Source organism: Pteropus medius, unplaced genomic scaffold, assembly GCF_902729225.1.
Source record: "Pteropus medius unplaced genomic scaffold, Ma_sr-lr_union100, whole genome shotgun sequence".
Classification (NCBI taxonomy): Eukaryota; Metazoa; Chordata; class Mammalia; order Chiroptera; family Pteropodidae; genus Pteropus; species Pteropus medius.
This window is the reverse complement of record NW_024348242.1, coordinates 6,589,060-6,599,496: the sequence shown is the minus strand read 5'-3', so window position 1 is coordinate 6,599,496 and position 10,437 is coordinate 6,589,060. Positions and strand designations below refer to the sequence as shown.

The 10,437-nt window shown below is 43.5% G+C and overlaps 1 pseudogene; it reads left to right on the top strand.

The window, feature by feature from the left end:
* Positions 1 to 8,802: 8,802 nt before the first annotated feature.
* Positions 8,803 to 8,921, top strand: LOC120616187 (uncharacterized; annotated as a pseudogene).
* The last annotated feature ends 1,516 nt before the right edge of the window (positions 8,922 to 10,437 follow it).

Below are 10,437 nucleotides of genomic sequence, written 5' to 3'. Positions count from 1 at the left end.
ATCCAATTTCTCCTCTGTTTTATAATGAAACTCTTTGAAAGTATATGTACATTCTGTTGCAGTTTGCATCACTATTTTCTTTTCTGAAATTTAAAAGTTTGAATCGTAGCGCAGTCACAAATTGTGTGTAAAACACAAGTGTATTTCTCAGTAAATTATCGAAAAGAGGGCAGCTCAGCAAGACACAAAAGGACAAATGTGTTACGATTTCTTTTAGATGAGGTTCCTCAAAGAGACACGTCCACAGAGACATAGAATAGAGGTTACCAGGGGCTGGGGAAAAGAGTAGTGGGGAGTTATTGTTTAATGGGTACAGAGTTTCAGTTTGGGGAATGAAGAAGTTCTAGAAGTAGATGGTGATGATGCTTGCACAACAGTGTGAATGCACTTAATGCCATTGAACTGTACACTTAAATATGGTTAAGATGGTTGATTTTATGTTATGTGTTTTTGAGGGTGGGAGAGGGAGACAGACACAGAGAGAGGAACAGCTGTGTAAGTGCAACTCTGATCAAGTGATCAACAGTTTAGCTCCATGGGAGCCACCCACGTGCCATTGCCAATCACAGATCCTCCTGCTTTAGGCCTAACCATGGTCCTGTCATTGATGATAACTACTCTGTCACTTTATCGTTTTGCTTCCTAAATATGTACCTCAGAATTACGTGATTTTGTTTTACTTGTCTTCTAATTACACTTTCTTGAGAGAGAATCCACATGCCACAATATTCATCCTTTAAAGTGGTCCGTAGTGTGTACAGAAAATTATGTGGTCTATAGTGTGTTCAGAAAATTATGCAGCTGTCACCACAGTCAATTTTAGAACACTTCCTCACCCGCGAACAAAACTCCCATATCCGTTCGCAGTCACTCCTCATTCTCCCCTCCCCCAGCTCATGGCCAGCCTACTCGACTTTCTAGCTCTATGATTTTGTCTATTGTGGACACGTCACAGCAATGCAAGCCTACACGTTGTGGTCATCTGTGACTGGCTTATTTCACCTAACATCATGTTCCCACGGATTAGCCATGTGGTAGATTGTATCAGCACTTCCTTTCCTTTTGGCCAAATAAAGTTCTTTTTGTATGGACATACCACCTTTTACTTTTTGATTCATCAGTTGGACATTTTGGTTGCTTGTACTCTTTGGCTATTATGACTGATACTGCGATAGACCCTTGAATACAAGATTTTGCATGGACATATGTTTTCACTTCTCTTGGGGAGACACTTAGGAGGGGAATACTTGGTCATATGCTGACTCTATGTTTAGCCTCTTGAGGAGCTGCCCAGCTGTTTTCCAAACCAGCTACACAATTTCACATTCCTGCCAGCAACGAATGAGGATTCCAATTTCTCCACCTTATCACTGACATCTGCTATTACCTGTCCTTTTGATTATAGCCTTTCCGGTGGGTGTAAAGATCTGCATGTCCCTATACTTGATGGTGATGGTGTTACACGTTTTCATATATATTTCTTTTAGGGCAAAAAGGGCTTAATTCAGTTAAGCTTTAATATTATTTATTTATTTATTTATAAAGATTTTTTTTAACATTTTAATTTTTTAATATTTTATTTTTCCCCCCTTTCTCCTCCCCACTCCACTCTGGTAAATCAGTTACATGATTTACAAATGTTTTCTCTCATTCTGTGGGCTGCCTTTTCATTTTCTTGATGGTATCTCTTTGAGTGGAGAAGTACTTTCTCTTTCTTCCGATTCATTTTGTTGTGTTAAAACACGCATAACATAAAATTTACCATCTTGAGCATTGTTAGGTGTACACTCGGTGGTATTAAATACACGCATAATGTGCTAGCATCGCCGCTGTCCATCTTCAGACTCTTCATCTTGTAAAACTGAAACTCTGTCCTCACTAATCTAAATCCCCACTGCCTTGTTCCGCCCAGCCCCTAGCAACCGCCATCCTACTTTCTGTCTCTCTGATTTTGACTACTCTGACTGCCTCGGCTAGTGGAACCATGCAGTATTTGTCTTTTTGTGACTGGCTTATTTCACTTAGCATAATGTCCTCGAGGTTCATTCACGTCGTGGCGTATTACAGAATTTCCTTCCTTTTAAGGGTGAATATATTCCACATACGTGCATACCACACTTTCCTCATTCTTGCGTCGGTCAATGGATGCTTGAGCTGCTTCATACTTTTCGCTATTCTGAATAATGCTGCTGCTATGAACATGGACATAGAGATATCTCTTCAAGACCCTGCTTTAGATTCTTTTGCATATAGACCCTGAAGTGGAATAACTGGAGCGTATGGTGGTTCTATTTTAAATGTTTTGAGGAACTGCCATACTGTCTTCCACAGAAGCTGTCCCATTTCCATTCCCACCAACAGTACACGAGGGTTCCAGTTTTCTCCACATCCTCTCCAACACTTGCTGTTTTCTGGAGTTTTCTAATTTCTTTTTTTGTTGTTTGTGTTTTGGTACTCACGAGCCGAAAAGGTGTGAGGTGGTATCTCATCGTACTTTTGATTTGCATTTCCCTAATGATTAGTGATGTCGAGCATCTTTCCACGTGTGCGTATTGGCCATCTCTGTCATCTTATTTGGCGAAATGTCGGTTTGAGTCCTTGGCCCATTTTTTGAGTCAGGTTGTTTGGTGTTTTGTTTCTGAGGTTTAGGAGTTCTCTAAATATTCTGGATAGCCATCTCTTACCAGATATATTGTTTGCAAATATCTCCTCCGATTCCGTGGATTTCCTTTTTAGTCTGTTCATAGTGTTTTTTGATGTACGATCCGCTCCGCCCCCACCCTTGAAGTCCATTTTGTGTTTTGTTGCCTGTGCCTTCGGGGTCACATGTGAGAAATCTTTGCCAAATCCCGTGCCATGAAACTTGTGCCTTGTGTTTTCTTCTAAGAGTTTTACAGCAAGACAAGTCCTGTGAATGGGGGTTTCTCGGAGAATTGCCAGACATGTAAATCAGTAACAATTCTATGGCAATATGGCTTTTGAGGGAGCCCCTAACTTTGCTGCCCATTCCACCGGGTAAATAAGCTGCCTGTTTTCACAGCTACTGTAGTTGAGATGACGCGGTTTTCCAAGGCTGGTGGGGACCCGAGGAGAGGCATGTGGGAATAGGGCCCTTAAAACTTGACATAACTCGCCTTTGCCAAGATTCAGCCGTTTTATTGTTTTTGTTTTTAAACAAACTTGAGCTGGTTCTATGACTTTGGTTAATTTTTATACTTCCAAAAAAGTTGATGTTGACTATTTTTGCCAGTGTAATAACAGCTTTTGAGGAGGAGGAATTTCTAAGGAGCTTATTTTAACATTTTGGAAGCGCATCCCATTTTACCTCTGAATGTCACACGAATCCGTACGAATGCGGTGTTTACATACGGCCCCTTGGTTCCACACAGTATTTAAGCTTACTTAGCGGTTTTTGTGTGCTGCTACAGTTCATTCCTTTCCGGTGCTCTACCCTTGTAGTTCTCTGTGTGGATCTGCCAGAGTTTAGCACCCACTCTATTACCTGTGAACACAGGGTTCTTGCCTTTTGCAAGACTCTGAAGATTGCTTCTCTAGCCATTATTGTCCAGTAACATGATGCAAATAAGCAGAAATTCTAGGGTATTTGCCTAAGAGTAAAATGGCTAAATAGTAAAATAGGTACTTGAGACTTCGACTTAACTAGAAAACTAAAAAGTACTATTTCGAAGTGGCACGCCAGTCCACGTTTCTAAAGTCATTTATGAGAGTACCAGTGTTCCACAGTTATGCTTGGAATTTTCAGTCTTACATAGCCAATCTCGCGGGTGTGTAGTGTGACACCTCTTTGTGCCCATATAATCTGCACTTCTCTGAGTACTCTTGAGGTCGAACGTCTTCAGATATGTTTTTGTTTCAACTCATCCTTTAATTTTTGACCTCACTAAAATGTGCTTTCACCCTCGCCCATTCATCTGAACTGTTCTACTCCGGGATACCAATGACTAGCTCTCTCTGGACAAATCAAACGATCGACACTCAGGACTCACTTTATGGACCTATCAGCAACATTGAAAAGATAATGGACATGTTCTGCCCTACCTTTGGAAAGAATCACGCTGCCCGCTGAGTGGAAAAGAGGCTGTTGGGGGAGCCAGGGTGGAGCAGAGAGACCAGCTGAAGACCTCTGCAGTTGACTCGGAGGGAGTTGGTGGTGACTTGCAGTGCATTGGAGAGTTGGGGCTGGTGATCAGAGGTTGCATTCTGGATGTACGTCGCAGGTAGAACCGAGAGAATTCGTGTATGGACCGGATTCGTAGTGTAAAAGTCTTCTGGAAACGCTTTCTTTTCTTGGTTTTCAGGACAGCACTCTCTGTTGGTGGTACCCCAGCCGCACCGGCCACTCTGTCCCACTTCTTTCCTGAATCCTCCTCATCCTATCAGCATGTACACATCGAATGCCCTGGAGCTAAGCCCTCATCCCTTCCTGGGATCTCTTCCCGTCTCTGGCTTCACTCGCAGCTTCGCTCGCCCCCAACGCAGTCTCACCAGGTCTCACGGCTTGGAATGTCACCTCTTCTCGGACAACTCTCAAATGTACATCCCTAGCTGACCTTGCTCCTGAATTCCAAACTCAGTCATCATGTTGCTGCCCAGCTGACAAGCCCACTTGAGTGTTTAACAAGCATCTCAAACTAAACATGTCCAACGCCTGCTCCTTCCACCCCCATTCCAATCTCAGGAAATGGCAGCTCTATTCATGCACTCGCTCAGGGCAAAGCTACTGGAGACGCCCTTCATTCACTGTACGTCTGCTGCCTCAGAAGTCCTTCCAGCTCCTCCTCGCAGTAGATCAGCTTCCTCTCACCACCACTGCTTCAGCCGCGCTCCTAAAGGCTTCCAACATCGCCCGCTTGGCACATTTCAAGAGTGTCTAAAGATTCTCTGCTTCTGCAACTGCCCGTTGCTCTGCCCCTGCCTGCTCCTTACTTACATAGCAGTTGGGAGTGATCCTTCCATCCTTCTCAGCCCTGGCCATTCCTGACCTATGTGGGTCAGGTTTGGAATTTTTAAATTTTTCATGCGAGCAGAGACTTTACCTTATTTTTAAGATTTCCGTAGTACTAGAGCAGTTCATATGTACAGACTCGGTAGTGGTGGAATGAATGGTCGAATGAATGAATGGATGAATGAATGGAGAGCAGCAACATGGATCAATTCCTGAGTAAACTTAGACTTCTGTAAAAAGCATCAAGCTTGGACAGCAAAGCCTGGAATGTGCAAGACCTGTCCTAGGCCATTTGCACATTAAGGATTGACTATACGGTCAGGAGAGGGAGAAAGACAGAACCCTTGATGTAGGACCCAAGAAGCAGGATCGCTTTTATTGCCACCATGGTCTTGAGTGGGGCTGTGAGGAAAAGAATAAAGTCTCTATCAGTCTAACCCATAACTGGGCCCACGGCAGTAATTGCCACATTAACCAAATCTCGCTCCTCACCCCCAGAGCTTTACGATTTAGTAGAGGAGAGGGAATATGTTCGCAAGCGACCGTATGGTTGGTCAGTATTCTGACTAGACTGTGCATGAATCGTATCATTGCCGAGCCACGTATGATTAATAATACGACCTTACCATGATCATCACATTTGATTTGAGATCTTCTCAGCATTTGAGCACCCTCTATATGCCAGGCACTGCACTAGGTACCAGCACACGTTACCTCATTTAATCTCTCAGCCACTCTGAGAGGCGTCCTTTGTGGGGCCATCTTACTGAGGAGGAAGCAAAGTTCCTTGTCAAAGACCAATCGGCCAGAAAGTAACACCTGGGACTCGGGGACGGAAGTGAGTGTGAATGCCTCGACACGTTTCAGATGTTTACATCGGTTATACGAGCATCTGACATGACGATAGGAATGATTATTTTATCCGTTCTGCAAAACTTCACGAATAAAACTAACAGGTTCTTAAGTTAGGTGCATTATTATAAAACATGCAAGTACTCCAGTGTAGACTCTCAATAGTTGGGGGATTTGATGTGCTGACATGTTACAACTGCTTGAGTCTTGCTATGACGAGAGTCTTTTCTGTGAGCTTTTGTGAAGTCGTGACACGTCAGTTACCTCAGAGTTGGGGTTCGTTCTCATTTTTACAAAGCGAAGAATTAATTGGTAGCCTTTATTTGGAATATTTATTTGCATTTCTGTATTTTTGTATGACCTAATTTACCCATGGAACTGTGAAGGATGGCTTTGGGTGGATAAGGGGTCAGTGCAGGCATGAGGGAGAGCGTATTCTCCTGTTCCCTGGCACTGACAGTCTGCCTTTGTTATTTCTATTTCTCATGTGAAATTGTCTGCACGACCGCCCAGCTCATGATTGTCAGGTGACTGAAAAGGCAATGCTAGAAGAAATGTGGTTTCGGTCTATTCCTCTTGTCTCCTGCGAGGTTTTCTTTCCGTTTCTCCACCAATGCATGAGTATCTCCAGAATTTGAGCTTCTGAGAACATGTTCCATGCGTAGACGCATTTCTCACTCTCAAAGTACCAACAGGAAATTTTACTCGATGAAAGTGGTTTTCTCCCGAAAACCACCACTTGATGGTCTGTTTCAGACTGACCTCCCTCTAGGTTCCTTCCGTGGGTATCCTCGGAGACTACCCACGTTTCATTCCAAAGAGTAGAGAAAGGTGCACTGGAGCGGTTTAGTTTCAGAAGCCTCGCTGGAGCCGTGAGAGTTGGAGTACGATGCGTGCAGTCAGTTAGAGAAACTCGATTCCAGAAGAGCTTGGAAAGTAATTACAGAGAGTAAAATTAGACAAGGTATTCTAGTGGTTTTTTTGAAGTTAAGAAGGTGAGAAGAGAGTTTACAGAGGAATATGTGTTTTTATGGTCTTGCATAGATTTTAATTTAAATGCACCTTTGCAGCTGCTGGTGGAAGGGAGGATAAGCTAACTGAAATGGAATCTTAGAAAAGCAGTAGCTAAATGTCAGGTGTTCAAGAGCCTCACTGCAGCTGTGAGAGTTGAACTAAATAGGCATATGGAAGAGTAGGGTCATTCAGTGGAAACAAGACTGTGATGAAAACCTAGAGTGGGAAGTGGCAGCGGGAGCTAACGAGGACAGAGGTTCTTCCTGTTAGACAACCAGATACGAGGAAATGCTTGTTTTCAAGTCATAGGAGACGACAGTCAGAAAAGGACAGGGGGACCCAATTGTCAGCCTTTCAGTGCCACACCCAGTTTACATTTTCTACTCTAGATATTGGGAGGAGCAATGACCGTGGGGACAAAAGTCAGTGTCTGGGGAATCTTTGGAAGACATCGGTTAGACTTCAGCAGCGAAACAGGCCTGAGGTCGCAAACACTTAGTCAGTCATGATTCCACCTCTCGTGTGTCCTTCTTAAATAATTTAAAAAATATTCCCTAAGTGCGAGAAGAGTCGCCATGGCTTTGTCGTTCACAAATTGATCCAAGACCTTCCTAGCTTCATAAATTTCACTCCAGCATAAGCTTATGCAAGACTGCCATAATTTTTAAACAACAAAAGTGGTGTATTGGATCTTTTTTTCAGTTCTTCCCTAGTTCAAAAAAATTTAAAGCTTAATGTCCAGAAGCAGGGGGAATGTTAATTTTAAAGAGTCAGCATTTTGCAAACATTCTTGGCGGGAGTCTTGCTCTTGCTTTTGAGATGTGTCAGTGAGCATATTTGCCCAATGGAAACACCCAAATTCCATTCTGAAATTAAGTTTGTAAACGCAGGAAGCTTTTAAAAGTTGTTTAATGTTTTCAGCACGTTTTGCAGCCTTGTCATGTCAAACTTTAGCAGAGTTACATCCCTTTGAGGCCGATGATGTCACCTATGTTCAACGTAAATCTTTTTTCTTCAACTGAGCCCCAGAGAAGAGAGTGGAGTTTGACTGCAAGTTATGAGGACGTTCCCAAAAGCATTTCCGACTTGGACAAGAAAAGATGTCAGGTCGGGGACATCCAAAGAAAGAGAGGTTCTGTCCAAGTCTCCCAGGGCGGGCCGTGACCTCTGGACTCCAGGAACAATCACACTGGCAACGTCCAGATGCGTTCTTGTCCACATTGTCATTTCCCTTTGTTTCCCCCAAGTCTGGATAAAAAGTTAGAGTTGGCCGTGCTCTGGGGAGTGAGGAAAGGGACCAGGTCTCCTGGCCTGAGAGAGCAGTGGGAGGCAGTACCACCCAGGGAAGGCAGGTAAAGGAAGGTAAGAAGTCACTTTCAGAATCTCTTGGGGTAGCAGCTGGCTGGGGCATGAGTGATCACCAACACAGATTGGTGGAGGTGGTAAGCATGCATCCCTCAGAATTCCCCAGACACAATGGAGAGAGGAATGAGGCCAAAGAGCTGCACTCCACAGAAGCAGTCGCACAAAATGTAGAACACTGAACCTCGAAGCTAGAGATTTCGGGCCCGAGTTACCCTCCCTTCTCTCTCCTGCCCACATTAAAATGCGTCACTTTCCTACACAGTCTGTTCTAAAGAGCTTTAACCGTCGGTCCCTGGAGTGGGGGGTTTCCACCCATTTGAAGATTCGCCTGGCAATGTATACATACGTCCAGTTTTCTATCACTTTTTCAGAAGGCGTTCATTCAAGAGCTGTTTCCTGCCTTCGACCTGGTCTTGTAAACCTGAGGGTCAGTCATAAGGACAGCAACTTAAAATCAGAAAGTTTATACAACTTCCATATCTGCTAAATTTTTATAAGTTTTGTTGTCGAGTACTGTGAAATCCTAAATAGGTTTTATTGATTGACTTCCAGTTATCTACCTGACTTTAGGTCCTTAAAGAGCGCCATAAAATTAGCTAAACGCAGTCTATGGCCATGCTACCCTGAACAAGACCGATCCTGTCTGATATCGGAAGCTAAGCAAGGTCAGGCCTGGTTAGTACTTGGATGGGAGACCACCTAGGAAGGCCAGGTGCTATAGGTGTAAAAAATAAAAAAATAAGGGATTGTAAACTCACAAGGTCCTTGCAATCTGTGAGGTCAACCCAGTACTGCCTCGCCTAAAAAATGAAAAAATTAAAAGAAAATTAGCTAAGCACCATTAGCCGGTACCTAAATCACAATTCCCTCGTATTTGCTAAGTTTTTGGTAACGCGTGATGTTTATTAGCCTTCATTATAGTCACCATCAGCATGTGCACTCAGGAGGGTTACCCCTTCTGTTCTCCACTGAAGTGCTTCTCAGCAGAAGTCCTCCACCTCTTTTTTAATGACAAGTTTACATTTGGAGGCCCTCAGGTACCCCACTGTGCCCTTTTCTCAAATCTCTCCGGTGGGGGCCAGCTAATAGTGTGTCTTCACCGTGACTGTAGATCCTCTGGTATGCAGCGTTCTGAGACTTGGTTACTAGCAGAGCTCGTGACCTGGAATCTTACATAACTGAAGGCTCGAAGGCTGTTCTTGGATTTTGCTCTGAATTTTAGTTTTGTTCCACCGAAAGTAATTAACGTAAGCTTCTTGAAAGCAAAAAGCAGGTCTTAATTCTCCTTTAGTCTGCTCTTTTCTGCTCACACAGGGCGGGTAGTTAGAAGGGGGACTGAACACGTGTGTTGTCAGGGACTGATGCTCAGGAACTTCCTTGAGGCTCGGAACACTCAACCTGCAGCAACACTACACCTGAGCAAGGTTTTGGTTGTGCCATGCCTAGGGCCTAGCAAGTGGCATCTAAGTTACCCTCTTATCTTAAGGTGGATCCGGTCAAATCCCTCTTGGTCGACATTTACTGAGCATCTACAACGAGCTGGGCCCTCAGAGCTCAATAAGATACAACCCTGCCACTCCATGATGTCAGAATGTAATGAGGGGAAAGACATTTTCACAGACAATGACTACTCAACATTGTGGGTTCATGATAGAGCTCAGCATCCATTCGTAAGGCTTTTGTTTCATTAGAGTCACCGAGGAGGAGGTCATGTTCTGTACAAGCAAGGGTATGTCGATTGTCTTCCTGCTTAATTTCTTACTGAAGGAAAAGACTCATGAAGCTGTGGAGAACATTGAGTCAGTCATAGCTGGGGTGGGATGCAGGTTCCACCCCTTACTAGCTCTAGAGCAAAAACTCTTTGGTCTTTGTTTCCTCGTGTACCAGATGGAAGTCTCACAGGATGATGAGAGGATTAAATTAATGAAGACAATCAATATAAAGTGTTTAGCTCAGCACATTTCACAGAATGCAGAATATTATTATTTTACATGATTTGGGCTCTGTTTACACACAATTAACTACCGTCCAAAGTTTTGTTCTTTTGGATTGTCAGTCCAAATCCAAGTCCAAATCCATAAAATATGTTAACTTAGTAATGGAAATGAGAAATAAATATAATAATATAGAAAAACAGAAAAAGAAAAAATGAATACTTCCACCTTAACTCAGCACTGGACGGGTTTGCCTCTTGACTAAGTAGCCTCTCCTTTCCCATGTACCCAGACGCAAGGTGATCA